Consider the following 13,453-nt stretch of genomic DNA (forward strand, 5'->3'; position numbering starts at 1 on the left):
AATATATATAATTGCCATTTTGTTCGATAACCTTTTGCCACCTTCCTGGCAAATTTAATATTCCATGCTCATAGAACTTCTGGCCTTTATCTGCAAAAAACTGAACCAAGTGCGATTTTATAGCCTCATCATTGCCGAAAGTTTTACCATTTAAGGAGTTCTGCAAAGGTCGAAATAAATGGTAGTCTGATGGTGCAAGGTCAGGGCTTTATGGTGGATGCATCAAAAGTTCCCAGCCAAGCTCACTCAGTTTTTGGCGAGTGACCAAAGATGTGTGCGGTCTAGCGTTGTCCTGGTGGTATATGACACCTTTACGATTGACCAATTCTGGTCGCTTCTCCTTGATGGCTGTATTCCAATTGTTTGTCCAATTGTTGACAGTAAACATCCGAATTAATCGTTTGGTTTCTTGGAAGCAGCTCAAAATATACCACACCCTTCCAATCCCACCAAACAGACAGCATAACCTTCTTTTGGTGGATATCAGCCTTTGAAGTGGTTTGAGCTGGTTCACCATGCTTGGACCATGATCGTTTTCGACTAACGTTGTTGTAAACAATCGATTTTTTATCTCCAGTTATAATTAGTTTTAAAAACGGATCGAATTCATTGCGTTTAAGGTGCATATGACAAGCGTTGATTCGGTTTGTTTAATGAATTTCTTTCAATACATGTGGTATCCAAATATCAAGCCTTTTCACCAGTCCAAGACTTTTATGTGATAATGAACGGTTGATTTTAGTATATTTAACTTCTCTCCTATCTCACGCTCAGTTACATGACGATCCAATTCGATTAATGCTTTGATTTGGTCATCATCAACTTCATTTGGCCGACCTGAACGTGGCTCATCGTTAAGTGAAAAATCTCCAGAACGGAATTTGCGAAACCAATTTTGACACTGTCTTCCTTTTAAGGCTTTAGCACCATACACATCTCGTAACTTTTTAGCAACCTGCTCCGCGTTTATTCCTTTAAAAGTAAAATATGACGAAAATGCTCCTTTGTGGGCTCCATATTAAAATTGACGCCAGACAAAAAATGTAAACAAAATTTCGAACACTTTTTTTCTAAAGCAAGCTAAAAGTAACTGCTGATAACTGACAAAAGAAAGAATGCAATTACAGAGTCACAAGCCGTTGAAAAAATTTGTCAACGCCGACTATATGAAAAATCCGCAATTACTTTTTGGGCAACCCATAATAATAAATTTGTGCAATATTTTTATGTAATCAATGGATAAAATCGAATAAAATTGGAAATGTTGCGACTTATGCATTGTCTTTGTCTATAGGCTCGTTTTCATAGAGGTCGCCACAAGTCACCCAAAACATATGGGGGTATGGTAACATGAGAGCGTAACAGTGAGTCTTTACGTTTATGATGAGAGAAGTTGTGGGGTGTTGTGTTTATTAGTTCATGTTTATCTTCTAAATCAAAGACGTATACTACTTTGACATTTATACAATGTGACATTTGTTCCATATTACTCTACTCTATTTGTTGTGCGGATGCCTCTAGTTTTTGTTCCGTTTTTTTTTGGGTATTAGGGAAGAATGTGTGCCGCCACACGCTTATTGCTTCAAGGGACAGAACAATAAAAAATACTAATTTACCGTTTATGACGTTTTATTTTTATCTAATTTCGTAGAATGTGAAATATCACCAATCCACCAATGCCTAGTGGGGTGATGCTATTCACCACACTACTGGGCATTGTCATACAAATTTATTACTATCAATTTAATTAAAGACAAAACGGAAAGACCTTCATCAAAGTCGGATCTGGAGAAAATTTTATTTCCATTCGAACCCAAGCGTTGAGAGCCTTAGTCTGATATAGTAAACTCTGCGCGACGGTGTCTGCTTAGTAGAACAGATATGCCTGAAGGGAAAGCTTATGATGAAACAAGGAAAAAGGCATTAAGTTCGGCCGGGCCGAACTTTGGATACCCACCACGTCGGGTATATATGTAAACCCCCTTTCGTCACAATCCGGTGAAAATTGGATAACTTATGCACTCGAATTTGGCACGGATATTGAGTGATCTAATAGATATAAGCCACTGTTGAATTTTGTATTTCAAATTTCAATAAAATCGGGTAATAAATAAAGCTTTTATGGGCTTCAGACTCTTAATCGGCATATCGGTCTATATGACAGCTATATCTAAATACAGTCCAATCTTTATCATATTTGGGTCGGATGGCGCGTGGCCTAAAACTACTTACTGTTTCAAATTTCAGCGAAATCGGATAATCGGATCCGAACCATATTTGGGACAGATGTTGGGAGACCTAATACTTCCCACTGTTTTAAATTTCAGCGAAATCGGATAAAAAATAAAGCATTTGTGGGCTTCAGACCCTTTGTCGACAAATCGGTCTATATGGCAGCTATATCTAAATATTGTCCAACCTCAACCATATTAACGTCGGATATCGGTAAGCTCAAAACAACTCATTGTTTTAAATAATGCTTTTATGGACTTCAGACCCATTAGCAGCAGATCGGTCTATATGGCAGCTATATCTAAATATAGTCTGAACTGAAATATATTTGGGTCCTATGTTGGGAGGCGTAAAACTACTCACTGTTTCAAATTTCATCGAAATCGGATAAAAAATAAAGCATTTGTGGGCTTCAGACACTTTGTCGACAAATCGGTCTATATGCCAGCTATATCTAAATATAGTCCGACCTCAATCATATTGACGTCGGATATCGGGAGGCTCAAAACAACTCATTGTATCAAATTTCAGCGAAATCGAGTAATATTGGGTTGCCCAAAAAGTAATTGTCGGTAATATAGTAGTAATATAGTCGGCGTTGACAAATTTTTTCAACGGCTTGTGACTCTGTATTTGCATTCTTTCTCCTGTCAGTTATCAGCTGTTACTTTTAGCTTGCTTTAAAATAAAAGTGCGCGAAAATTACATTTGTTTGTTTGGCGTCAATTTTAATATGGGTACCACATGTATTGAAAGAAATTCATTTAACAAACCGAATCAACGCTTGTGATATGCACCTTAAAGGCAATGAATTCGATCCGTTTTTAAAACGAATCCTAACTGGTGATGAAAAATGGATTGTTTACAAAAACGTTAGTCGAAAACGATCATGGTCCAAGCATGGTGAACCAGCTCAAACCACTTCAAAGGCTGATATCCACCAAAAGAAGGTTATGCTGTTTGTTTGGTGGGATTGGAAGGGTGTGGTATATTTTGAGCTGCTTCCAAGGAACCAAACGATTAATTCGGATGTTTACTGTCAACAATTGGACAAATTGAATACAGCCATCAAGGAGAAGTGACCAGAATTGGTCAATCGTAAAGGTGTCATGTTCCATCAGGACAACGCTAGACCGCACACATCTTTGGTCACTCGCCAAAAACTAAGTGAGCTTGGGTGGGAACTTTTGATGCATCTACCATATACCCCTGACCTTGCACCATCAGACTACCATTTATTTCGATCTTTGCAGAACTCCTTAAATGGTAAAACTTGCGGCAATGATGAGGCTATAAAATCGCACTTGGTTCTTTGCTGGTTTTTTTGCAGATAAAGGCCAGAATTTCTATGAGCGTGGAATACTAAATTTGTCAGGAAGATGGCAAAAGGTTATCGAACAAAATGGCAATTATATATTTGATTAAAGTTCATTCTAAGTTTTATTAAAAAAGCATTTACTTTCTTTTAAAAAATCCGCAATTACTTTTTAGGCAACCCAATAAATAAATAATAATAAAAATAACGGCTTCGTTTGGGTGCCGGGCCATAACGGAGTAAGGGGAAATGAAAACGCAGACGATTTGGCGGTGAAGCCCAGAGGATTGCCGTCAATAAACTTGGTTAGCCCGAAGCCTTTAGGGTTGACACAGTCCGAGTTAAGGGAGTGGACGACGAATGCGCATGCAACATTGTGGAACAGCGAAACGGTCGATAGGACTGCAAAAATCCAATGGGGGGATCCAGATCGAAGATGATGAGACGTTGGAGCATTTCCTTTGTCATTGCTCTGCTTTCGCGTCTAACAGATACCGGCACTTAGGTGGAGACACAATACCAGACATGAACCAACTTAGGGGAGTGGTATTGAAAACAGTTTAGGATTTTGTAAGTAGCACGGAATTCCTAACCTAAAATTTTCTTTTTAGAGGTTATTTTATAGTTTTTAGAGCGCACAACAAGCCGATTATTGGCTTAGGTGTATGTCCATAGTGCCATGGGGCGGATTAATATCTGCACCCTCTTTTCAACCTAACCTAAAATCGGCGGTAGATTTTTTTTGTTCAACAGCCAAATTTTGTACCAATTCCCTTGTCCTGATTGAAAAATATACGAAGTACGTGTCTTCGAGTTAAAAATGTTCACTTTGCTCTCGGTAAACAATCTTCGAGCTGTGTTCTCTGTAATAATGCCCACTTCGTTGACCTCGCAGCTGTGTTGAGTCGCTGCTATTTGGCGCCGTTTGAAGATAATGAGAAGTATATGTTATACAGTTTAGCCCATAGGGCTTCGTATAAGGCCACCTTGCTTTTTTTCGTAGAATGTGCTTGCAAATCTCAAATTGAATTTAAATAAAATTTCAAATCTCATAAAAATTCCAATTTGCAGCATCAGAAAAATCTTTGGTTATAGAAGCTGTTTCAAAATACTTGTTTCCTATTCCTCCTTTTTCAGGGCTATAAAATAGGAATAATGCATCACAATCATTTCCTGTATGAATTGTATTCGACGATAGCTTTGACGTAGTAGACACTTTTGAATTATACTTTCAAATCGTTGCCAAGTACTTGAGACACTTGGTGGAATCATTTACAACAGCAATATTCAAACAAATGTTTCGAAACAGTTATCAATATTCTTTGGTGAAAAAAAAACCATTGGGGACTGGTCTGTTGTATATGAACAAGATATATTGGGTTGCCCAAAAAGTAATTGCGGATTTTTTAAAAGAAAGTAAATGCATTTTTAATAAAACTTTAATCAAATATACTTTTTTTACACCTTTTTTCTAAAGCAAGCTAAAAGTAACAGCTGATAACTGACAGAAGAAAGAATGCAATTACAGAGTCACAAGCTGTGAAAAAATTTGTCAACGCCGACTATATGAAAAATCCGCAATTAATTTTTGGGCAACCCAATATATACATATATATTTTGTCAAATTTGCTGGCAGCAAGCAATAGTTTGCATTATAGAGCTACAAAAAAGGTTTTGTTTTGTAAGGAATGTCAGCCCTTTTTTTGTTTTAAATGACATACCTAGAGATTCTTAAGACAAGCTGGAGTGTGATATTTTTTACTTTAAAATGCACTTCAAACGTGAACGTGTGTCGACCTAAAAAAGTCGTGCGTGAATATATCTTTTGTTTCGTGCGGGTGAAAAATCACTCACATGCATACCTCTACTCCATACCGTACTTATATTAAGGTGAATACAGTGACGTATGAGTGTTAGTGAGTATACACAGTGTTGCTAATACTTTTATGGATATCAGCGTTGTCTGCGTTGTAGAGGTTTTTTGACAGCGCAATTGAAAAAAAAGTTGTATTAGGTAAGGCAACTTTTGTTGCCTGATGACGGTACCTCCCAGTTGGAATGAGTCCAGTGTGGCAGTAAACCGGTTAAAAAAGAACAAGGCCGCAGGAGCCTACGGATTACCAATATATCTGTCTAGGACCGAAATTGGCAGGCTGATGGGGCAGTGTAGAAAAACTCTTAATAATTGGAGCGGCAGAATATACAAGAAAGGAGACAACACAGTTTGTGCCAATTACACAGATGGATATCTGGTAACAGATACAGATGCCGTGTGGCGCGACTGATTATATACCAGGGGAGTCCTTCCTTGTTAATGGGTATTAAGTGGTTTTCCCGAAAAAGGATCTATGGGTTGGGAGCACCCCGTCCTTACCGGGACTCTCTGCATACACGGTGTAAATTGGATAGGGGCACTGAAGCGAGTCTTCATTGAACTGCTTGGAATCAGGCAGTCTTATAGACCCTATCGGACAGTCTCGATATACGTGGACAGTCAGGCGACGCTGAAGTCTCTGGCGTCGGGCCAGAAAGATTAAAAAGCTTCTTAGAACCATGGGAAAGGCTGTCAGGCTCTGCTGGGTCCAAAGCTATCAAGGTGTTGCGAGGAACGAATTCGTCGACGAGCTGTCCAGCAATGGATTGCTCATTGTCACAAATCTTGCCATGGATATTAGTGAGACCTCCACTGTGCGAGCTTCTTGTTAGGGTGGATGGCTACAACGATGACTGCGTAAATAAGGTGTGGGCTGGTGCTGTTCGTTATAGGGTCTCAAAGGCCTGGTGGCCGAGTACTTCGCGAAACAGGACATCGCTTGTCCTGGGGTTGGGAAAGCATGACTTATGTCTTCGAAAGGAGTCCTCACTGGTCATTGCAACGTCTGATCTTTGACGACACGCTGGGTGCAAAGAGCCGCAGACTTCAGCAGCATATGCGATGACGAAGAGGAATTAAAATTGGAGACGGTCGAGCACCTGTTGTGTCACTGCTCCGCAATTACAAGGAGAAGACATGGGATATTGGGTGAACAACTCTTTCCGAGCCTGAATTCCCCGCAGGTTCTCAGCCCTCTTGTCATTCTGGAGTTCGGTAGAGGCCTGAATTGGCCTCCTGACGGTGAGTTTTTCTTCTTGTCTTATGCGTTTGTTTCGCATTTCTGTCCTTATTTGCTGTTTCAGCCGAGTGAAGCGGCTGGTAATTGAGGTTGCTAGTCGCGTGCCCTCCAACCTAGAAGACACAGTTATTGTGCTTAAACTTTTCCCATCTAGGTATCTGATGATGGCGGCGACGACGATACCACAGACCGGTTCTTAGTAGCGATATAGAATGTATAGCACCTAGTTATAATTAAGTCTGTGTTGCAGTAACCCGGCTAAAGAACTATTAAGCAGCAGAAGCCGATGGATTGCCGGCTGAACTTTTTGAGACCGAAGACGAAACACTTATGAATAGACGCATAACTGACATAGCTCCCATATAAACCGATCTCCCAATTGTGCCAAGTATAGTTCAAATCGGTCTATAACCTAATACAGCACCCATATAAACCGATCTCCCGATTTGACTTCTTGACTTAATAGCCGCAATTGTTGTCCGATTTGGCTGAAATTTTGCATGCAGCGCCCTGTTACAACTTCCAACAACTGTGCCAACTACTGTGCCAATTACGGTCCAAATCGGTTTTTAACCTGATATAGCTCCCATATAAACCGGTCTCCCGATTTGACTTATTGAGCTCCTGAAAGCCTCAATTTTTGTCCGATTTAACTAAAATTTTGCACATAGTGTTTTGTTATGACTTCCAACAACTGTGTCTAGTTACGGTCCAAATCCGTTTATAGCCTGATATAGCTCCCATATAAACCGATCTTCCGATTTGACTTCTTGAGTGCTTACAATTTTGTCCGATTTGGCTAAAATTTTGCATGCAGTGTTCTATTACGACTTCCAACAACTGTGCCAAATACGATCCAAATCAGCCTATAACCTGATATAGCTCCAATGCTAACCGGTCTCTCAATTATCGTTCTTCGATTCCTAGAAGCTTTAATTATTGCTGGTTTGACAGAAGTTTGCTATGTAGAATAAAATTATACATATTCGTATAAATTTTTAGCAGAATCCATGGTGGTGGGTTCCCAAGATTCGGCCCGACCGAAATTACCACGCTTTTACTTGTTTTCTTTTATTTGCCTTTTACTGCCCAGGTTTTGCTCTTTGAGCGTTCTTTCTATACCAATATTTGTACGAGGGCAAAGATTTGTTGCTACAGATCGATTATAATAGGTGCAACCACCAAATGGTCGGTAAGCCATAGGACGTTTCTCCTACGCAAAATTTTAGGTTGAGAACTATGCAGATTTCAGCTTTGAAATGTAACCAACAATTCAGTGATAAAACACAACCCTGATATACAGTGGTGGAAAAAATAAAAGGGACAACAGTTACTAAGAAAAAAATTTCACCAAAAGAGTAAGGCAACTTGATTACTTCTGAATAAGGCTGAACCTGAATATTCATAGACATGTTGGGCCTTCAATTATATAAATCAAAAGGATATTCGTTATGGTGACTTTCAGTAAGATCATTTGGAAAAAAATTTAGGGACACTTTTTAAAACATGGTTATTATTTATGAATTGACTTCTTTTTATAGTTTAAAATCTAAGAGGAAAGAAAAATAAATGGTTACCACTCATTTACATGCTTTATTGCAATATTCATTTCGTAAATTATAGCATAAGCACCTCAAAATATTTCGAGTTCACACAACTGCAAAAGGTAGAAAAGTGATATTTTGTTTTCCTTCACTGTACATATATCAATCAAAGACCGTATACGACCAAGACGTACAGTCTGCTTGGTCTTCCTAGTATCGTAAAAGTATCATAGCTTAGTTTCATGCAAATCGGCATGTCGAAAGCAGCATTTTAATCCATTCATGTTTTTGTTTCTTCGTAAATAGAAAATTATTTTGCAAATCATTACGAAATTACGCTTGTGTTGGTAAAGGTATAAAATATAAAAACATAATTGTCTTTATAGCAAGTTTAAAGGACTATTTTTTATTTAAAGTATGCACCTCTAGCGAAATTTTCGGTTGCAGCCAAGACATTTATGTCCCCACTGAAAGATAGTTGTGTAGAATACAAGGTGGCGACAAACACCGATTTTTAATTTTGTCCGAATTTTAATCATTTGCGGCTTATAAAGTATATATGTGCTGTAATTAACAGTGTCGATTTGCATATAAGATCATTTCATGTTGCATGGAGCTTTTAAAACCTACATTTTCATTCGTAGTTGCAAGAAAAAATTTACCAATGCCTATTATGTCACCCTGTTACGCAATAAAAATTTCATTTGAGCTGTGTACCTGCAAACGAAATTTTCGGTAACGGTACTGGTAACGAAAATTCCGTTTAGGATATGTCAATGCATTTCTTATGGTAACGAAAATTTCGCCAGAGGTGCATACTGCGCTTTATGGAAAAATTGCAAAATATAAGCATTCTACCGCAAGTAAAAAACATGTATGAACCTTATCTCTGCGAGTTGTTAAAAAGTAAGACCAAGCAATTTGGCCATTTTGGAACAATCCCAAAAAGCCCGTTATTAAATCAGCTGTGGTGCTGACATTGCATTTAATTTTATTAACATGTTATTAGGTCTGTTCGCGTTCTTTTGCAATAAAAATTTGCCAGCATTATTTTACAGGAGAATTAGAATAAACTAAAACTTTTGCTATTTATTTGAATTAAACAGCTGGTTTTCATAAAACAGTTGTTAGATGCTGCAAATTTATGCTGAAAAACCTGCAGTAGAAATTTTCACGCTCTCAATTATCAAACTCTCCAAATTTAGCTTGCTCTCACGCACTCTACCGCTCTCTTCTGCTGATAAATAAAGTACGCGAACGACTTCCAGTAACAATTTGTGCAAAGTTGTACACGAACACACTTATTGACTGTACGGGGGGATCATTTATTGACATCCAAAACAACAAACTGCAACAATTTCCCATTGTAAGAAAATCACCACCAATGTCTCAATTGTGGCGACATCATGACCCTGCCTATTATTGCCACTTAGCATGTATTTATACATTTCTACAGGTATTTGCATGATTGATTGACAAGTCATTGCCAGCAGCGGCAGCGGGGACACAACAAAATAAAGCCTAAAGAAAAAAAATATTCTCGACTATTTGATTATCCATTCAATAATCAAAGAATTTCTTCGCACCTGGAATGTGATGAAGTATGGGATTTCATTATAACTCAAATATTCCATTTGTTTTGGTTTTCTATCACACCTTGAGCAGCGTCGTCGTTCTAAAGCAAAAACCCCATCGAACGTTTTCAATTTATTACTATTTTTTTTGTTTAGAAATTAGTTGAATTATTGTCCACGACGACAGTCGCCCTGGTTGATGGTGTATTTTAGCTGTCTTACTATGTTCATAACACACACAGCAGGCCCATAAAACACGTGTGTGTAGGCTTTCAAACATGTTTCTTTGCCCATTATTTTTGTTGCAGCAGTCGCTGTCATCGTCCACCTTTTGTTTTGTTTTTGTTGTATCTGTAGATACTTTGATTTAGAATGTAAGAGAAAAATTTATTGTATTTTGATTCGTATTTTTTAATGGGAAACAAATGATCTTTCTGGGCGTTATTCTTTTTCTACTTTTCACCTACCTCTTGGTATTGGTAGGTTTGTTTTGTTTGTGTATGTGTATATATTTTATTAATGAATTCACAATATTAATAATTTGCATTTGCTGTTTGTTTCTTTTTCTGAACACTTTTTGTAGAATTTGGCTCTGACGACGACAATACTGTAACAAACAAATCATTTTTGATGTGATAAAACAAAAGAAGTGCGAGCGCGAGAGAGGAGCAAAACGGGAGAAGGAGACTAAGCAGCAACAGCAGCAACAAGAGAATAATTTATTCCAATTGATGTTGTTGTCTGCCATACAAATCACACAACATACATACTACATACATACTATATATACACATTACCAAAGTATATTCTTATAACATAATTTATCCACATCAACCGGCAGCAGCAACAGCAGCAGCATCAGCAACAACAATAATAACATCAGCGCCAACAACCTTTTCATCGGCTCATCATCATCATCATCGTCATAGCAAATTTCGTTTGGGTGCTAATGTGCTAGAAATTTGTTGTAAGAAAAATTAGTAAGAAGAAGAAGAGCAGAACAACAACAAGTTCGAACGACGTGCCATCACATCCATCAAATCAAACAAACAATCAGACGACAAAAGTCAAATCATGGAAGCTTAGCACAGTGCTCAGCAGTGGCGAGTATTAAATACGAATCAAAGCAAAACAATCAACAATCCCCGAACAACAACAACAACTACACCATCAACAGCAACAGCCAGCAGTAACAACAAGAACGAAAAATAACCAACCAAATAGCCAGCCAGCCAAGCCAAGCTACCATCAACCATCATCATCATCATCGTCGTCAGCACACACACCCACATTCATATAAGGGCGCGCACTCACAACGCAAAACATATGTAATCAAATGCAATCCCTCCATTAAATGCACTACTACTTCAAGAGCAACCCCACTACTATAACTGCAACAACAACTACTACTAAAATTCATCCGAAACTACGCCAACAGTAACAACAACAGCAGCAATCAGAAAAAAAAATAAAATAAAGAGAGGTATGCAAGCATGCATTGTTAATTGTGCAATTGTTGCCCATTAAAACTATCAACACTCATGCATAACTCAAACTCACCACACAGTGCCTCTCTCCCCCCCACCCACCATATTACTCTCCTTGTTTCTTATGTATGGTTATAAATATTAGAATCATAAGTCTCCAGAGAGTGAGAGAGAGAGAGTGAAAGCATTTTGTTTACATTAACTTTTTCCATTTCGATAAAGGAAAATATTTAAATCCCAAAGGAAAACAAGCTGTGCAACAGAAACTATTTGCAAATTTACAAAGTATAATGTTAAGTATTACAAATTGAGATTTACATATAAAAATATTGCACTGGGAAAGAGAATCATAGGTAAAAATGAAAATGAAAACAAAGTTGAATTTCCAAGATTTTTGTTTAATGGAGTTTTGAAACGTTTTGCATCTCGAATATCTTGCATTGTGTCATCGTCTTTGTCCTTGGAATACTGCATCATCTCTCTCTGTGTAAATGCTATTAGCATTTCACATAAAGTTGTTTATACTACAAAAGCGATTTTTCAGACTTTGCTTTTGTATTTTCCTGGGAGCACACAATGAATAATGTGCTGTTTTCCCGAGATACGTATGATTAATATTGGACTAAATACAAACAAAAAAGTATAATACATATAAATATAGACTTTGGGAAGAAGACATTTTCGCTACTTATACTACACACCACAACGGATGGAATGTATACGTAGAATACTTATTTTAAACAAAACGACAACGTTCATATTCACAGATGACTCAATAAACAAAAGGCAGCCTTCGCCCTGGGTGGCATCCATTGGCCAGTATCTTGTCTCACATACACTTTCCAAAATGAATGTGGAGGGACTAGGTGTTTTCATGGGTTGTCTGCTGCCGGTGCGTTGTCCTTATTATCGTCATTGAACATTTAATTGGCTCAATGATCACTTTCGATTATTTTTTGTGGTTATGTCATGGAGGTATTTCGATTGCCAACTGGGTTGCATTCATAAAAAAAGAATGAATGATACTCTTAGTTGGAATTCACAAAAAGTTAAGTAAACATTATGAAATTCGAAATGACAAAATTCAATTAAAAAGAAAATTCTATACATTGTAACTTAAGACAATCTTAGTGAACATACTTGCTTACTTTAGTGGCCATTCCAATGCATTAGATATCAGTACGTCGATCAAACTTCTGAACGAGTGTAAGGTATTTTGAACAGAGGTCTGGCATTAAGAAGTCCCAATGGATATTCTGGGAAGAAATTATCCGGTCTTGAAACACAGGATTTATGTGGACAATATAGCGGAGCTTAAGCCTTTGGAATTGAAGGTAGTATAGTCACAGCAATTGGCAGAATGTCTAGAGTCCTTGAATAGTTTCCAGTCCAATGACATAGCGACGCCTCGGTGACCAAACAGACGCCGGTCCTGCATAGGTGGCCTTATATAGCTACTGAGAACACGCAGTTGGTGTAATTTTATACTTTGCGGATGACAGGTGTCCAAAATACTCTGGCTTACCGTCAACCGAAAGAGTGCAAAGGAGTTGCTGCCTTTCAATAAGGGGTCACTCCTCAGCTTTAAAGTAGGTTGTTGTTGTTGTAGCCACATTTTCATGTGCAGGTGGCGATCTTCGTCAAGCTCCTGGGATTTTGTTTTTATACCCTCCTTCCGTCCGAGAGATGTAAAGCTAGGCGCTTGAAATTTTGCACAAATACCGACCTACTAGTGTAGGTCGGTTGGGATTGAAAATGGGCCAAATCGGTCCATGTTTTTATATAGCTGCCATATAAACACATGGTGTTTTGGTATCACTTGCAAACACTGTGCTAAGTATGGTTGAAATCGGTTTATATCCTGATGTAGCTGCCATATAAACCGATCTTGGGTCTTGATTTCTTCAGCTTTTAGAGGGCACAATTCTCATCCGATTTGGCTGTTATTTTACACGTGGTGTTTTTGTATCGCTTCCAATAACTGTGCTTAGTCAAATCGGTTCATAACCTAATATAGCTTCCAAATAAACCGATCTGGTATGTTGTCTTCTTGAGCCTCTAGAGCGCGCAAATCTCATTCGATATGGTAGACATTTTGTGCAACGGCTTCTCCCATAACCTTCAACATACGTGTCCAATGTGGCCTGAATCTATCTATTGCTTGATACAGCTCCCACATAAACCGATC

General features: G+C 38.1%; 1 protein-coding gene across 7 annotated transcripts in view; it reads left to right on the plus strand.

Moving 5' to 3' along the window:
- LOC106080541 (serine/threonine-protein phosphatase 2A 56 kDa regulatory subunit epsilon isoform) overlaps window positions 1-13,453 on the plus strand; it is a 73,588-nt gene that overhangs the window by 40,180 nt on the left and 19,955 nt on the right. For all 7 annotated transcript variants that reach the window (XM_013241949.2, XM_013241944.2, XM_013241946.2 and 4 more), the window contains exon 3: window positions 10,362-11,261. The gene's annotated coding sequence lies outside the window, so the exon portion shown is untranslated. The remainder of the gene's footprint in view (window positions 1-10,361; window positions 11,262-13,453) is intronic.

Source organism: Stomoxys calcitrans, chromosome 2, assembly GCF_963082655.1.
Source record: "Stomoxys calcitrans chromosome 2, idStoCalc2.1, whole genome shotgun sequence".
In the NCBI taxonomy this organism is placed as follows: domain Eukaryota; kingdom Metazoa; phylum Arthropoda; class Insecta; order Diptera; family Muscidae; genus Stomoxys; species Stomoxys calcitrans.